The sequence below is a fragment of the Sciurus carolinensis genome, chromosome 14, assembly GCF_902686445.1.
Source record: "Sciurus carolinensis chromosome 14, mSciCar1.2, whole genome shotgun sequence".
NCBI lineage: Eukaryota > Metazoa > Chordata > Mammalia > Rodentia > Sciuridae > Sciurus > Sciurus carolinensis.
This window is the reverse complement of record NC_062226.1, coordinates 10,365,163-10,382,734: the sequence shown is the minus strand read 5'-3', so window position 1 is coordinate 10,382,734 and position 17,572 is coordinate 10,365,163. Positions and strand designations below refer to the sequence as shown.

The 17,572-nt window shown below is 53.9% G+C and overlaps 1 protein-coding gene across 2 annotated transcripts in view; it reads left to right on the top strand.

Annotated features, from left to right (window-relative positions):
* Positions 1 to 3,769: 3,769 nt before the first annotated feature.
* Nek6 (NIMA related kinase 6) overlaps positions 3,770 to 17,572 on the top strand; it is a 75,842-nt gene continuing 62,039 nt past the window's right edge. Inside the window, exon 1 of one of the 2 annotated variants that reach the window (XM_047524060.1) lies at positions 3,770 to 3,915. The gene's annotated coding sequence lies outside the window, so the exon portion shown is untranslated. Of the gene's footprint in view, positions 3,916 to 5,669; positions 5,691 to 17,572 lie in introns of those variants that run through there. The other variant, XM_047524059.1, reaches the window with a different exon arrangement.

The window sequence follows — 17,572 nt, the reverse complement described above, 5'->3', positions numbered from 1 at the left end:
TGCCAGTTCAGAGCCACATGGGATTGACAGCAGAGCTGGAGGGCCCTGACTACTTCCCCAGCTAGTGGGATTTGATGCTCTTAAAAACGTGACTCTGTTGCACAAACTCTCCTGGAGCATCTTGCCCAGATGTACCAACATCAGGACATGGAGAAAAGTCCAGCAAACCAAGGTCCCATTTTGCACTGATATAATGTCAGAAATGAATCTTCTGATGCAGTGGTCTTTTGCAAACAACCAGGTGACCCTAAAGTTGGTCACCCAGAACAGAGTGAAAAGGGGTGCTGTGAATAGCCATATCTGGATGAGAGCAAATGAGACTTCCCGGAAAACTGGAGCTCTCTCTACCAGAGGTTCCATCACCAGGAAGCTAGCAAGAAAATTTTAGGAACAAAGTTCCTCCTGCAGAGTAGTATGGCCTGACTCCAGCTCTCGATGCCTCCCTTTCTCCTCCACCGTCCCCTGCCCCACCACACACGGACAACACCAGGCAGCTTTGGGTGAATCCTGTACAAACCCTAGCTCCACGCACATCACTTGCTTCTCAGAGCTTTGAGTTTCCTCGTCTTGTACAACACAAATCATGACCCCCACCAAGAGATGCCGTGAGCATAAATGTCTCCCTCAGAGCCAGGCACGAGGAAGGCATGCACAAGGCGTCCCCACCGCCCTCGGATGCAGAGAAATAATGAAACGTCGCAAGCCGGTCCTGAAAGTGCTGGGGCTAAACAGAGACAGCCTTTCTCCCAGGCCAGATTCACAGACGCCCCCGTGGGAGGAGGGCGTCAGGCCCCACGAGCAGGGAGACGGTGATTCTAATTCTAGGAGTCACTTTGCAAAGCACCTCTTTGCAGTGACTCATTTGGGGACTCACTAAAAACTGCTTTTGAGTTAAAAACAAAAGTTGAGTGGGGCTCAGGTTGCCCTGCACCTTCCCCTCTGCCCCCACCCTGCCAGTAGGGATGGTGCAGGGAATTGAGGTGCTCTTGGCAGACTGAACCTGATCCCCCCACCTTCCCCAGCATGTCACCAGGGGCTGGGACCATCCGCACAGGACTCAGGCCAGAGAGAAGGAAGTAGGGGGTGAGAAGGAGGAAGGTCAGGAAGATGGGTGGGGATGACTTCTCCCACCCCCTCTTCAAGTCCCGCTCCCTCCTGACTGTGGAAACCTGAAGGAAATGCTCCCACCATTATGAATTATAGTCCAGGGAGAGGCGGAGAGGAGGCCTCTTTATACCCCTAACATCAGCCAGACCTCCTCCGCTGATTACCACTGACCGTGTGTCCGGGGGCATGTTGCTTGACTTCTCTGAACCTGCTTCTCTCTCTCTCTCTCTCTCTCTCTCTCTCTCTCTCTCTCTCTCTCTTTTCTTTTCTTTTTTCCTTTTTTTTTTTTTTTTTTTTTTTGTACACAGGATTGAACCCAGGGCACTTAACCACTGAGCCACATCCCCAGTCCTTTTAAATATTTTTTTATTTAGAGACAGGGTCTCGCTGAGTTGCTTAAGGCCTTACTAAACTGCTGAAACTGGCTTTGAACTCACAATCTTCCGGCCTCAGTCTCCCAAGCCGCTGGGTTCCAGGCATGTGTGATTACAGGCATGCACCATCAAGTCCGGCTAAGCCAGTTTCTTAACTGGAAAATAAGGATGTTACAAGGACTTGTTTTAGGGACCCTAGACAAGGGTTTTGCAAACAGTAGGATCCTCTGTCGAGATGTGGCACCCCAGTCCTTCTCTTTCCAATGGTTTGCCACTGTTCCCAAAGTTCTTCTTAAGAGGAGTCTTGGGTTCCTTGTTCCGCAGCTTACCGGACGGTTCTCTGAACATGGGGCCTGACCAGCAGTAGGCCTCTAGTTGCTTCCCTGACTCCCTCATTTAGTCACTGCTCAAATGGACCCTCACGAGAGGGCTTCTCCTAGCACCCTGTATAAAAAAAGCAACCCTAAACCCTAGGCCCCCTGTCTTCTGTACTGCTTGATTCTTTCCATTGAACTTATTTCCTCAAAACGCCAGCTATTTCCAGTAGATCCAAGCCCCAGGAGTCAGGGCTGTGTTTTGTTCCTATAGTATCCCAATGACTGGATGGTTCTTGGAGCCTAGTAGGGGAATGACGGAGTGAACCGCTGGTGGCACAGATACAGCCAATGTATCCACTAGTAACACTGCCAAACACTTCTCAGGATGTCCATCCATCTCTTTCTGTTATTTACTTTTTGCTGTGTTTATTTCTTTTCTTTAAATGCAGATTGAACAGAAGTGCTCTACCATTGAACTATCTATATCCCACTCCTTTTTTTTCCCCCGTGCCATTTTTATTTTATTTTGCAACAGGTCTCACCAAATTCCTGAGGCTGGCCTTGAACTTGCATTTTTCCTGCCTGAGTCTCCCAAGTATCTGGGATTACAGGGTATGCACCAGCATATATTTGACTTTTCCTTCTATCTGACTTTTGCTGTGGTGCACATTACGTGAAGCGAGAGTGTAAATGGGCTCCAACTAAACGGGGAAACAATTTGGAGGATGACCAATCTCCCTCCTGTCAGTCTGTGACATCTGCATTTTCGTTGAAAAGGGCTGGGATTAGGCTGCCTCCTCTGGGCTGTCTGTTGGACCCTTCTCACACCAGCAGCCTAGAACTAAGTTGTTCCGGAGACCTGGCTAGCTAGTGATCAGGTAGGCAGGTGCAGCAATTAGGCAATCTGCAGCCACCTTCCAGTTGAACCACTCACCATCTTGGTGACTTTGGGTGAGAGAATGTACTTTTCTAAGTTTCATTTCTAAGTCTCATTAGCCCAGTCTGTAAAATGGGCACGAGGGTAGCATAATGCCTCCTTCGTAGAGTGGCTGTGGGACTGAACGCCACAGGCAGGCAATGTGTGCAGCAGCAAGGGTGACACACACAGGTGGTGGCCATGGTGTCACAGATCAGAGTCAGCTAAAACACATCCATTCAGTGGGCATCCACCCCCTGCCCAGTTCAGTGCTGTGGCCACTCTGGACAGCTGGTCAGTGGTCAGTGTGCCTGGTTCTGGCCTTCCTGGAGGGCACAGCATAGTTTTGAATGTGCAGAAGCAGCGAGAGTGGAAAGAGGAACTGTCCGAGTCAGGAGCACCCCCTCTGCAGCGGGGAGGGTGGGTCTTTAGAAAGTGAAGCAGGAAACTTAGAAGCAGCCTGTGGGCCCCATAGGAGATCTGACTTCTTAGAGGGGGTGTTAAGCATTCATTAGTGGGGCATTTTACTACTTCCAGAAACCTCTACACATTGAGTCTTGCCGACCCTGGGGTCCACCGGAAGAGGGGGAGCTCCAGATAAGACACCTGGTGCTTTGAGGGCAGGGAGCAAGGCTTTCCCCACATCCCGATGCCCCGCGAAGCCTGCTTTGGTGCCTGAATTCAGCTGGTGCACAATAAGCGCTTGTTGCTGGGCCAACAGTTAGCTGATGGGGACCCGGAGGTCGCGCGGGTGGGATCCACAGGTTGGCTAACTACAGAGCCTCATCCCAAGTGTGTGGAGCCAGCGAAGAGCGAGTCTGGAGTCCCCTGGCTGGGACTTGGGTCTGGGCCTCAGTCTCCCCAGCTCTGAAATGGGGAGGGGGTCCTCGGCTTGGCCGATCGCGCTGGCTGCGCCCCTTGCTCCGCGCAGTCGAAGGGTCGAGCGTAGGAGGGCGCAGCCTGGGCGCCCCCCGGAGCCTGCGTGGCGGCAGCGCGCACGAGCTCAGGGGGCGGCGCGGCCCCGCGGCGGGGAGGGGCGGGAGCGGGCGCGCGGGCGCGCGCAGGCGGCGGCAGCGGCGGAACCTAGAGGACAAGCGTGCGGCCGCGGCGCCGCCAACTCGTGTGGGACCCGCCGCTCCGGCCGGCCGCCCGCTGTCCGCGCGTCGGTGCTCCGGCCGGCAGCGGAGCCCACCGCGCGCCGGTGAGTGGCCTGGGGCCCGGGGCCGGGCCGCGCGGGCCGGGGAAGGGGCGGGGGCCGGGCGCGGGCCGGGAGCTCAGCCCGGCCGGGTGTGGGCGCGTGTGCGCGCGCCCGGCGCCGCGGGCGAGGGGAGTGCACGCGTGAGCCCGCGGTGCGTGCGGACGCGCGAGGCTGCGTGTGTCGGCGGCCGGGCGGCCAAGTTAGCGTGGCTGGCGCGTCCGCCTGTCCCTGGCGGGTGCGCGCGGGTGTGCACTTCGGAGGGTCGGTTTAGGGAGTGCGGTGTGTCAGAGTGCGGGCGACGGCGTGGCTCGCGTTGATCCCCTTCTGGGGAGTTCACGGTGGACCAAGGAGTGTGCGCAGCGCTTGAGCAAGTGTGGGTCTGAGTCTGTGTGCCCACGTGTCTGCGAGTTCTCAAGTGATTGTGTGCACATGTGTGAGCCTAGAAGGGCAAAAGTGTGCATATGTGATGTGAGTGTGTAATCGGCCTTTGCAGTGCGAGAGCCTTGACTGTCGAGGCCGAGCAGCCCTCTGTCTGGCACCCACCAGGCCTGTGTGCGGTGTGCCCTGCCCTGGCCTGCATGCCATGAAACCCAAGGAGAGCCCCAGGCCTCCTGGGGGGCCTGGCTTGGTGAACTAGGGGCCAGAGGACAGACATGCAGAGTCCTGCTGAGCCTGGCAGTGGTGGAGAACTTAGAGCCAGGCCTTGGCAGGACCCTCCATGGCCAAACCAGCAGGGTGGGCATTATGGGGGCACCTTGTCCAGGCATCAGAGGACTTGTGTCCAAGTTTTCTAAATGCCATCTGTGTTCCCTGGCCTGTTCTTGACTCTCCAGACAGGAGGAATTTTGACCCTCTCCCTAGACCTGAGGTCTGACCCTAGGGAGACACTTGTCCACGTATGTATCTGAGGGCTTCTCTCTTCCTCTCCTGATAACTAGATTACATTGGTTTGATTTATTTGTGCCAAGCCTGGGCTCCAAGTGCAAGCCCCCAAGAACGGTAAAAAGTTGGTCACAGCAAGCCTGGGACCCCATCTTCCAAGGGTTGTCCTTCCAGTTTTGACCAACAGGTTTGTGTGTGGGTACTTGTACTTCATAAATGTTGCAAATCTTCACAGTTGAAAGTCCTGATTGCTTTAAAGCAAACTTTAGAAACTCGAGAGCTCCCTAGTTCCCCTGCATTTTTCAAAATTCAGCTTGCCTTTCTGAGGGGAAAATGTCGTCTTGGGAGTTTGGAGCCTGTGTTTGATGGTACACCGAAGAAGAACTGCGACGCTCATGGGAGAAGAATTTCATTGAAAGGGACTCAGAGCGGCTGGAAAAGCCTGCTCCCAACACTGGGAGCTTAGGAGTGAACTTTGGACGTCTTCTTTCAGCAAACAAAACCTGGAAGGAAACAAAAAGACCCACATTCTTTTTCATTTTTTTTTGGTCCAGAAAGTGAAAAAAAAAAAAAAAAAAAAAAACCACCAAAAACTTACCTTCCGAGTTTGCTGGAAGTGCTGTCTCCTCCTCCCCCATCAAGGCCAGGCCCTCCCTGGATCCCCCACCCCCAAATAAAATATGCCTGTGGGGAGCTGTGGAATGAGTCACTGCCTGGCAGAGAGCCCCACGGCAAACGTTTGGGAAGGTTCTTGCCTAACTTCCCAGAAGAAAAGGCCCAGGATTTAAAATGGTCCCTGTGGTTTGTCAGCCTCTGCTGTCCCGTCTGCTTCGGAAATGACTAAAAAGTCATTTCGTTCTCCACAAAATCAAGTCTCAGACTTAAGCAGTGGCCAGGTTGGTCTGGATTTAGGAGCTGTTCAGGCTTCTAGAAATGGAGTTTCTGGCTTTACCAGGTGGCATTTCTGGTGGGATTGAGCAGGAAGGAGGAGGGAGAGGGGGAGGGGAGGAAACTCCCGGAGCGCCTCCTGGGTTGGGAACTGTTCTGGGGGTCATTTCTGCTACAGAAGGTGGCTTTTGGTTTTATGTACAAGCAAACGTGTGCAGAGAGGTCAAGCCTGTGTCCTGGGACAGCTGAGAGGGGATAGCAGCAGAATCCTAAGTCACCTGTCTGATTCACAGTCCTTCCTCTTTTTGCTGTACCCAGGACATGACATTGGACTGCATAAGGTGCATAGATAGACTTGAGTGCTAAGGATTTGAATATACATCTGCTCAATAAATTCTCATTGTGAAATAGGGGTTATTTTCTCCACTTAACATATGAAAAAACTGAGGCACAGAGACATGAACTGACTTGCATCATTTTGTTGAAGTAGCACTACCACTAACAGTCCCCGTTTATTTAGGATCTGCAGTGTGCCAGCCATGTGCTCAAAGCTTCAGGGGCCTTATTGCACTCCATCCGCTTACCAGCACTATGGGATGGGGATTATCATAATATCCATTTCATAGATGAGGAAACTGGGGCGCAGGGAGATTACATAATGGGCCAAAGATCACGTGCTAATATGCAGTAGACCCTGGATTTGAACCCAGGCTTGTCTGAGTAGAGCTCATAGTGTTTCCACTGAACTTGGCAACTTGACAGGTTAAATAGCTTGGTCTGGGTTATAAACTGGCAAATGACAAAGTCAAGATTTGAACCCACATCTCTGATTCCAGGTTCGAAGTTCTTAACCTTAAACCATGTGGCTGCCTTCATTGTGCTTTGCTACTCTGGTACACCACAAAGCCACATGGGTTAAGACGGCTAGGTTTCTGGAGGGTTCACTAGGCTCCAGCCTTCTCTCTTGTTCTGAGAAAGGTCTTCACAAAGGTGTTGTTGGCCCTCCTTGTCCACTCTCACACCTCTGGAGTGACCAACACTGGGGTCAGAGCTTCCCAAGAGAAGGGGCTGCAGTTCCCATTTTTCTTTCCTTTCTAAGTGCCAAGGATCGGTTTCATTAGGGAAGTGTCAAAACAATTGTCAAAAAGAGAACAATATTTCCTTCCTCTTCTCTGGTTGGACCAAGCAGGGGAGCTGGAGGGTGGAGGCTGGAGGACCCTGGTGAATCATCCCAGATTAGATACAGATCGGCACCTCCAGGCTTGTTTGGGGACCAAGCCAGGCATTCCTCCAGGAAGGGCCCAGCATCCCAGCCCGTGGGGATGGAGAGTTACCTGCACAGGGCGTCACTCTCTGCTCGCGTCTCTGACAACACGATCACTTCTAGGAAGGCTTCTTGTCACTTGTCATTTCCTTCCTGGGCCTGTCTCCTTTCCTTGCTCATTTCCATTCCTATCGGGGTTTCTGCTGTCTGTGCTTGAGAAGAGTGCTGTGTGTGAGGACCCGCGTGGTCGGGGCTGCACCGTGCCCCTGCAGGTGTCCTTGGTGTTGAAAGGGAAAGCCATCTCTCTCCCTTCCAAGTCTGTTCTGCAGATTGACGAACATTTGCAAATGGCTTCGAGATGCGTTAATTTAAGGTGTGAAATAATAGATCTTGTGTGAAGGCTCAGCCACATTTCTGGCATTGATGGATTTCTCTCCCGTCTGGCCTGTGATTTGGGGAGGTAAAAATAGGCCTTGTTTCTGCATTTTTATCTCTTTTTTTGCTGACGTCATTCCTGAGAAGTGGGGTGCATGGGCCATGGCAGTCTCCTAGGCTCTGGGGCTCTGGGGCCAAGGGGTCTGTCAAGTGAGAGGGTCCCCGGAGGTGTGGAAAGGGCTTAGAAGAGAGCAGGCAGGGAGTGGCCAGGCTCAGCTGCAGGCCTGAGGCAGACTGTCCAGGGCCTCAGTGGCTTTTCTCAGCCTTCTCATTTCCAACTCCTGGGGAACAGCAAGGTAGCTTTCTGGGAAAAGGTTAGCTGAAAAAGAAACAGGCCAGCAGCTTCCCCCTGTCCTGTTGGAATTGGGTGACAGATGTGTGGTTCTGTCCTTTGGCCAAACCTGAATTAAACCAATGGCCTCAGGCTCAGACTTGAAGTCCAGACAGAGGTGACACTGGGGCACATCGGTTAGTGGTGTGATTTCCTGTGCCATTAATGTTGGGAACTTGACCTCAGAGTGTGATCTAGTATTCTGACATCTGTGTCTCTGACAGGACTTGCTTGTGTGAAAACAGACCCCCAGCCACAGGCAGCTCCATTGTCTCCGGTTCTGGATTTTTCCACAGATGGCTTGCCGTGCGGTCTGGTGGCAAAGGCACTAGTCCTCTGGTCAGGCTTCTTGGCTTCTGCTGGGCAGGATCGCAGTGCTCCCTAAGCCCACCGGCCGCTACCCTGGAGCTGGACTCTGCGGCGGACACAGGATGGGGGCGAAGGGAATCGCAGTGGGGCCTCTGCTCTGAGATGCATTTAGTCCCCGGCCTGGAGTCCCCGTTCTCTCTCAGACATCTGCTTGATGGTGACCTCATAGAAAGAAAAAAGGGGCTTTGTGTAGGAATTCCATAGAGTGTGAAGGAATTCTGACGGGGAGGGGGCCGTGGGGAGCCTGCAGCGCCTGCTTGTTCCCCAAATTGTTTAACCCTCACTCTTCAAAATCAGCCTGGCCTGGGAGGATAGAGACCGTTTGGGGGGAACTCCCCCATCCCCAGTTGTAGCAGAGGCTCTTGGGAGTGACCCTCAGACATGCAGTCCCTCAGGTGTGGAATTTGTTCCTGACCCTTTTTTCCACTGCCTGCCCTCTCTCTTCTTGTCTTCAGACCCTTTGAAACAGAGGTTTCTGGAAGAGACCTGCAGAGGGATGCAGTCACTTACCAGTGACCTTTAGGTCTGATCAGTCCAACTTGCGGCAAGGAATTCAGCAGACTTGGCCTCTCAGAGAAGAGGTGGAGACCATTGTCGTGTATTTTTTGTAGACTTTCAGGGTCAGAAGGGTTCCTGCCTATTTTACAGAAGAGAAATCCAGGCCCCAAGACGGGGAGGTGCTCACTCACAGTTACCTCAAGAACTTGAGCTTCGGCACCAAATGGAGCGAGGTTCGAGTCCCACTTGGACCTGCCACTCAAGATCAAGTCATTCACCACCCCCAGCCTCAGTTTCACCATCTGGAAAACAGGAACAGTATCATAACCCCACGAGGTTCTGGGGAAGGACCACGTGAAATGATGCACGTGAAATGTCACTAGCATGAGTGCTTGGTGCTCAGTCCCTGGTATGATGTGGGAAGCATTTAATTGCCAAGGACCACCCGGGGTGGCATGGCAGGAAGGCTTAGGCTCTCTGCCTGAAGTGTCTTTGGTGTTGCTCTTTGGTGCTGTGTTAAGACCCCAAGCAGGCTGTGGGGAGAAGGCGGGGGTGCCTGGGACCCCCTCCAGATCCCCCTAAAACACTTTCCTGTGATCACGACCCCCAAATAGAGGGGAAGGAGGCAGTGACAATTTGGAAAGAGGCAAGATTTAAGTGCAGTGTCTCAGGGAAATGTCTGGAAGTATTTGCTTTCTTCTCCACCTGTCCCCCACAAGGGGCAGAAAGTGAGCCCCCTAAGTTTTTGGTGTGGAGTTGGAAGGCCTCCTGAGGCCCCCAGAGCTGTGTCAGCCATGGTGTGTTGTGAAGCGAGGCAGATGTTTTGTTAATTATTTACATAGTGCCAGCCTCAGCAGAGGTTTGTGCTGACAGAAGCGTCCATCACAGGCCTGGGCGAGGCCTGGGGATAGAAGTGAGCAAGAGGCCTGTCCCTCTTCTCCCACCAAGGTCCTCAGGGAAGGTCCACACAGCAAGGCCTGAGGGAGGCCGCCCATTTTGGGACCCATCCTGAACCATTTGGGATTCCCCCAGACTGGCTCTTCCTGAGGGACAGGAGAGATCCTTGTCCCCTGGAAGTGGCCACCTCTCCTGAGTTGGCTTCTGTGGGAATATGTCCAGGTTTTCATACCTGAGACCCCAGGTGGCTTGAGTGGTGGGGAGAGGGCCACCTACTCCCCACCGGTGAGCTCACTTGCGGGCTTTACTGGCCACCCGCCACTCCCTCATCCAGCACATGGTCTGGTAACACCAGGCCCTTGATTCTCAGGCACAGTTGGGGTGATTTGCCTCAGAAATCAACATCAGGATTAGAATTCTGAGAAGTCAGGGGCCTGGGATCAGGGGTGCCCTGAGCTCCCTGGTGGGCTAGGGGCAGACCTACCCTGCCTTCCCGTTCCCTGTTTCACGTAGGTTTTGTCCAAGAATCACTCTAAGAAAAGGTGCTCATAGGAAATATCCAAATGGAGAAGCCTAAGGAGACAGCAGGTCAGTGGTCACCAGGCCTTGGAGGAGGGGAATGAGAAGCAGCTGCCCACAGGTGGGGCATCCTCTTGAGTGATGAGAGTGCTTCGGAACTGGACAGAGGGGGCAGTTGCACAGCATTGTGAATGTACCAGATGCCACCGAAGCTCTGTTAATTTTGGAGCAGGGGATGTAGCTCAGTGGTAGGTCACTTGCCCAACATGTGGGAGGCTCTGGGACCAATTCCCAGTGCTGCCAAAAAAAAAAAAAAAAAAGTTAGCTGGGTGGCTCACACCTGTCATCCCAGCAGCTCAGGAGGCTGAGGCAGGAGGATCACAAGTTCAAAGCCAAGGTCAGCAACTTTGTGAGGCCCTAAGCAACTTGGTGAGATCCTGTCTCTAAATAAAACATAAAAAAGCTTGGGGATGTGGCTCAGTGGTTAGGCATCTCTGGTTTCAACCCCTGGTACCAAGAAAAAAAGAAAAGAAACAGTTAATTATATGTTTTGTGAAAAGAAAAGTTTGTTGCTTAAAACAAAAAGGAAAGCATAGCAGCCTCCCATTTTACAGATGGAAACACCAAGGTGCAGAGTGAGACCATGACCAGCCTAAGATCTCACATGCAGCCCATGTCTGCTCTGTGGAGTAAATCAGACCCCTCCCAACTTTCAGGCCAAGATATCATGGCACCTGGCCCTGGAATGTGGGTGAAACCCAGAGCATCCGTTGTCCACTTGACTGAGTGAAGTCTATTCTGTTAACCAGCGGTGCCATGTGTGGCCACATCCATTCACTCCGTCATTCAAGAAATGCACCCGTGGCTGGGGTGTGACTCTGGTAGAGCACTTGCCTGACAACATGCACGACTCTGGGTTCCTTCCCTAGTAACACGCATGCATGCGCGCGTACACACACACACACACACACACACACACACACAGAAAAAAAGGAAAGAAAAGCACCCACCTCTGGGTCAGGCACTGTGCACAGAGCTGGCACAGAGGCTTCTAACAGCCTTACCCCTTGGCCTCTCACCACCTGATGGGGACAGAAGTTGTGTCACATCTTTGCAAATGCTTTGTGGGAGGTATCTCTTGGGACTTCTGCTTCCAGGAATGAGGGGTGTCTACGCAGCCTGGAGGGAGATGTGAGGTTGGACAGACATGGAGAGGGCAGGGTGAAGGGCAGGTAGACCCCAGGGTGAGTGGTGGGTGCGGGCTGGGGTCCTAGGCTGCTGGCAGACCCTGGGCAGCACAGAGTCAGGAACTTCTCCTGCCTGCGTGGCCTTCCATCCTGCAGTGGCCCCTCTGTGTCAGTACTTGCTGCATGTCATGTCCTGGTCTCACTTTTTTACATGAGTGAATGCACTTCTTCCTTCTATGGCATGGGTACCTTATCAGTCTGTCCATTTTATAGATGAGGAGCAGAGAAGCAGAGGCAGACTATCTCCTGGTTTCCTTTAGCACTCATGCTTTGAGGAGACCCATGGCATCAGGGGGCCCTCTGAAGAGTCAGAGGACAGAGGCTGCCTTCTGCTCACGGCCTGTGGGCTGTGAGCTGGCAGCCAGGCCTGGAGCCTCCCAGGCAGCTGGAAGGAACGGCATGCACCCGGGTCCTGTGCTTGGGGCACAGAACATTACATCCGTTATCTGACTCCCTGACGAGAAGAACATAGGCTCCGCTGGGGTAACACTTGGTCTGTGGCCACAGCTGTATCCTTACTGCCTAGCACTGTGCCTGGCACATAGGAGGAGATCAGTTAATTATCTGAAACTTTCTGAGCATCAGTGTGATGACACGACCCTCAAAAATTGCAGATTTTAGAGCAGTTCAGGTTTTGGATTTTCAGATTAGAAAAGTCTGTGCAAGGATTCCAAAATCCAAATAACTCTAGGGTCTGAAATACCCGTGGTCCCAGGCCTTTCATCTAAGGGATCCTCAACCTGTGGGAGGATCCTGAGCCCAGAAGGCTGGCATCTACCAGAGTTACAGGGTCTCCTTCCTGTGCCCCTTCTTTGCAGAGGCAGCTTCTCGAACCTAAAGAAGGGCTTGGGTGGGTGGAATGTGTGGGGGCCATGTGTTCAGGCTATTTTGTTTTTTTCAAGTGCTGGGGATTGAACCCAGAACCTTGGGCACAGCAAGCAAACGCTCTGCCACTGAGCTCTGCCGTAGGTCTAAAGCTGCATTTTGTGTTGAGCGTGCTGTGGCATTCAGAGGGCATCTTTGTGAGTCGCTCTGGAAGGGGAAGGAGGTACACCCTCCCGAGCAACCGCTGGGCAAGGTGTTACTGTTGGAAGATGAGCAGCCCCCCAATTCTATCCCAGCATCGCAAGAGGGAGCAACTCCTTTGCTGGTATGGCCTTGGCAGTCACCAGGCTGGGTGCCCAGATGGCAGCAGAAAGGGAGTGGAGGAGGAGCCCACCCCAGGGGTTTGGCAGGTCCAGCTGAGTGCGGCTGGATTCAGTTACCCGGGGCCTCAGTGTTCTCCGTGTGCCTGACTCAGAGCGTGTGCATTTCCTTTGTCTCCTCCAGGAATTTTAGTGGCCTTTTGTGTTTGTTTTAAATGCCAGCCTCCTCAGCTAGCCCAAGCGGAAATGAGGACTGTCTCATTTTTCTCTGTGCAGAGGCTGGGGACAAGGGTGGGGACTGCCCGCTTGCAGAGCCAGCCTGGTGGTGACAGCATGGCACTTGGGAAACACTCTGTGGTTTTCTCTCAGGGATGATGGGCAGTGGGTGCTGTGCCACGCTGGGCTGGACACGGATCATGGCCAGGAGAAGACTCAGGTTCAGGTTCATAGTGCTGTTCAGGAAGGGGCTGCCGATCTCCGCTGTGGGCCCGAGCCCATGCTGGCCACTGGGGGCAACATGGGCATCAGACGTGGTTCCTGTCTCTTCCTGGGGAAACTTGCAAAGAAAATGCTTATTCTCCAAGCCGACAACTCCTTTGCACACCCCGAGTCTTCCGACGTTATCTCCGGCACAAAGATGAGCCCACTTTCTCAGTTCCCCACAGGGCAGTGGGCCTTGAAAGTATTTGTTTTACTGTCATTCAGGGACAGGAGAGACCATTTGGGATGCTCTTTGGTGTGTGGGAAGTTCCTGGATGCCCCAGTGACGTATGGGACAGCATCTTTGAAACTGCACGCTGCTGAAGTTGCAGGACCTGTGGACACCGTGATGCGCTAATGTTAGCAATCGAGATATTACGCAGAAAAATTGCTCTTCCTGCCCACCGTGGGCACTGGAGTGCCTGTATTTCTCAGGAGGATGAGAAATTGCACAGTGTAACTTGGCCCAGCAGAAAGGGAGTCATTATCCCCCTTAATTTATTAGCTAATTAAGTTTTTTTTAAATCCAGTCACAGTTTTATCTGGCAGTTCCTTCAGTTGCCATTCATTCCGCAGTGGGTCCATACGCTTGGCCTGGTGCTGGCCACTGCGGATAGCATGGACAGGATGCAGGTATTGCTGAGCTCCTGCCCTAGCCAGCCACCTGGCTGTGGTGGGCCGCAGGGGCATCGGTTGCTGTCATGTGGTCCTTTACTGAGCACCTAATACGTACAGATCCTCCGAGACACAGCAGGGAAAGTGACGCAGTCCCTGCTGGTGGGATGGGTTCTTTGGATGCTGGCCCGTGGCTCGCTGTGACAAACCCGGTCAGCTCCTGCTCACAGGCCACGTGACGGCGTCCCCAGAATGAACCAGAACCCATCCAGATGCCCCAGGAACCGAGGTGAGAACAAGGCATCCCCGTCACACGTCGCGTCTCAGTTCAGCGTCTTGCCACCTCCCAGCATTTTGAGACAGAATGTGAGATCTCGTGGTTGGCTAAATACATAAATATTTTATGTCTCGATATTCTGAAAATGAAGCCCGAATGCACGGAACTGCAGCACATCAGTGCTATAGATCATATGTTATAATAATCTGATGACATGTTGTTTAAATATTTATGGACTGATGCGGCCCGGCAACGGGGGAGGGGGCGTCGGGAGCAGAGTCGCGGCAGATGCTGGGAAGGAGGGAGCCGAGTCTCACGGCCAGAGAAGCATGGCGAGGGGCCTCTGTTTCTCGTCGGACCTTTTGGGGCAGAAGAAGTGACTGGCATTTGTTGAGCACTTTCTGCGTACCACATCCCATCTCGTCTCATTTCACTCCCACAGCACCCTGGAGAGGATGGACTCTTAAGTAATGCCAAGTTGCAGGTGGGAAACTGAGGCCCGGGGCGGTTCATGTCCTGCCCCAGACCCTGCAGCTCTTGAACGACCCAGGATCAAGCCCAGAGGGCCTGACACTGACCTAAGCTCTTGACCACCGTGCTGCCCTGCTCCACGGGCAGTGGGTTACATCCAAAGGCCCAGGCCCCTGCCAGGAGCACCCCTGCCCCTTTGTAAGTGGACTTGTCAAATCCCAGGGAAGGAAGGCAGTGTCTAGAAAATGCCAGGCAGGGTTAGACACCACGGGAATGAGCTGCTAACCCAGGAGGGCCATCACTCAATGACAGAGAGACTGGAAGAGCCACAGTGGCCCGAAGCCAGCACACAGTAGGTGCTCAGGAAACAGTGGTTCTCACCCTTCCATCTCTCTCCTCATTTTTGGTTTTGCTTGGCCTTATTCTCTCCCTGTGGTGCTTTGGCAGGAATTGAGGGGTGGCCCAGTGAGTTAAGTAAGAGCGTCCCCACTTTACAGAGTGGGCTTCAGCTGGGCAGCTGCTCCCCAGTGCCACCTGCCAAACATGCAATGAGCGCTCCGTCCCCCAGTGAGCTTCCTCATCCCACCCTTTAGTTACCACTCGGGGCCCGGGAACTCCCCCAGGCGGAGGCCTTGGTTGGTCGGCCCACCATGGAACAGGTCAAGAAACAGGACCCCAGGGTGGGGCTGCGTGACCAAGAGGCTCTCCAGTGGTGACAGTCTCACACCTAGTGTTGTCTTCCACTTCTACAGAATCTCAGGGGTGTCCTCAAGGTCCCCTGGAGCCAAAGGGTCATATAAATGGAAGACAGGACCAGTTACATCCTTTGTGGGTCCAGTACAAAAATGAGAACGCTGTTCAGGAAGCAGGAAGGAATGGGAAACAAGTTTTCTCTTTTCCTTTGGACTCTCTCCACCTGTTCCGGTGCTTTAGTTTGTTTCTTAGGGTCAGGTCCCCTTGGGTCTGTGGAAACACAGGGCAAGCACAAGCCCCTGCAGGGACACGGGCTCCACCTGGCCCAACCCTCCCACACCTGCAGGGGCTGTGGGTGGTGACGGCAGGGGTTGCTGGGAGGGGTGTGCTCAGCACCTGTCCTGGAGGGCAGGACCACACGAGGACTGAGGCTCCAGACCCTGGCACGTGCTTCTTGGTTCCACCAGACGTCACTCAAAAACACTTGAAGATAACCTGAGGCGTGTCAAGGAAGTGAACCAGCATGACACCCCAGCCTCAGGCTCCCTTCCAGGGGCAGGGCCAGCAGCCCTGTTGTGAAACTGGCCCCAAAGGAAGGGACCCCAGAGCAAGGTCCTGTTCAGTGCTGTGCGTGGGTTGGGACCAGGTTTTATTGGAGGGGAAAGTTGGACTATTGAGCACTGTCTTGACTGCTGGCCCCAGTAGTGACCACCAGTCAGCCCGCAAGTCTCCCTCCTCACCCTGGGCCTCTCATGACAAGAACATGCTGTGGACTCTGCAGTCACATTATTGCCCGGTGTTACCCTACTGACAGACCCATCCCCTTGGATTCCTGTCTTTGAGTGACAAGGGTCAGAAACCTAAAGACCAGTTGCTGACCCACTCACTCTGGGCAAATGCCAGGCAGGGGTGCCCTAGAGATGGGGCACAGCAGGAGCTTGGATTCTACCAACCACCCCCACTGTTCTCAGCCCTGAAATTGGGAAGGGCCGTCCCAAGGAGTGGATGTTTCACAAGCAAACATGAACCCAAGGCTCAGGAGAGGGAACAGAAGCGTACTCGGTACCTACTGTGTACCAAGGATCTGGGCTGGCTCCTTCTGTGTGTGATCTCCACTGATCCTCATGACAGCATTGGGCTGGCTCCATTTTTCAGATGAGAGTAATTGAGGCTCAGAGAAGGAAGCCACTGGTCCAAAGCCATAAACCATGCAGTTTGCACTTAGATTTGAAGAGGCCCAGCCGACCCTAAAGTCATGGCTGGATGACTGTGGTCCCTGCCCGGCTGGGTCTCCTGCCCCTACTGCTGTACAGGGGCAGGACGGGAGCCAGACCCCCACGCTGCTGCCGTCTGCTCCTGCCTTCGAGCAGTCGCCCTCATTCTTGGCAGGGGGTAGGTCCCAGGGCTACGGCCCCAGTTTTTCTCCCATAAACCCAGCTGCTCTGGCCATCCTCACACCCAGAGAGGGAGGAGGCAGGCGGCAGAGTCAGATGAACTGGGATGCAAGTCACACCTCTGCCTTCGCTCATGTGTCCCCAGGCTTCTCGCCCCCTGGGTGTTTTCTCATTGGTGGAGAGAGGGTCCGTGGGTTCCTGCCTCCAGGGGGCTTTCCTGGAGTAGGAAGACCCCCGGCACACAGGGGCCGGTCAGCTGTCGGCAGCTGCTGTGTTGATAGTCATGTCGTTGTTTGGGGTAAGGACTGGAGCCTGGTGGCACTTGCGATGCTCACGAGCACCTGCACAGGGACACACGGAGGTCACTCGGCCCAGGGCCGCCCTTCCTGGGAATTCTCCTCCCTTCTCTGTTCACTCATTCGTTTATCTGACAGAGCCACGTACTGTTCAGAGAGACAGTACTGAGCCGCAGTACAAAGTCCTGCCAGTCACTGGGCTGACAAGGAATGAGTCAGGCTTGCTGGCCAGAGTGTGGGGGATGCATCAGAGGGGAAAGCCATGTCTGGTCACCTGTGTGGGACAGCAGCAGGAAGGAATGGTGCTCCCTCACAGGGCAGTTGCTGGGGATTAAACCTCTTGGCTTTCATGTAAGGCCCCAGCTCTCCTCAGGGCCCCAGGAAGCTTGAGTGCTTTTAAGGTGTTTTTGAGGAAATAGCTTTCAGCTCAGAATGGAGAGGCTTATGTTAGGGGCTCAGAGAGGTTCCACAGCTTGCTGGGGTCACACAGCCCCTCATGGCCAGACTCCCTAGGCCCTCACTCAGCCTGTCCACCAACCTTGGCTCTCACTCAGAGACAGGTCTGAAGAACAGTTCAGCAGCTTGGTCTCTCACAGGGTGGGTATGTGCAGAGTGAACCCTTTGCATAGTTGTGCAAATGGACACCTATTCTGCAGTGAAAATGCCCTCAACGTGCCACCGATCTCAGGGCAGATTGAAGAAGTGACCACACTTGGGCATGTGTGTTGGGGAAGGGACTGACAGCAAGGGGGTGGGTCTGCCACAGGCAGGCCTTTTAAAAGAAGCTGTTTCCAGAGCTGCCTCGTCCCCTCTGTTGGCAGATGGCCCTCAACGGCTGGGCAGCAGCGTGTTCTGTACTCGCAGGACGGGGACCTGGCGTTTAGGCCCATTTATTTAAAGCGGGAGCCGGGAGGCTAAAGACGAGCCCTGCGCGCCCGCCGCCTCCCCGCAGCAGGGGA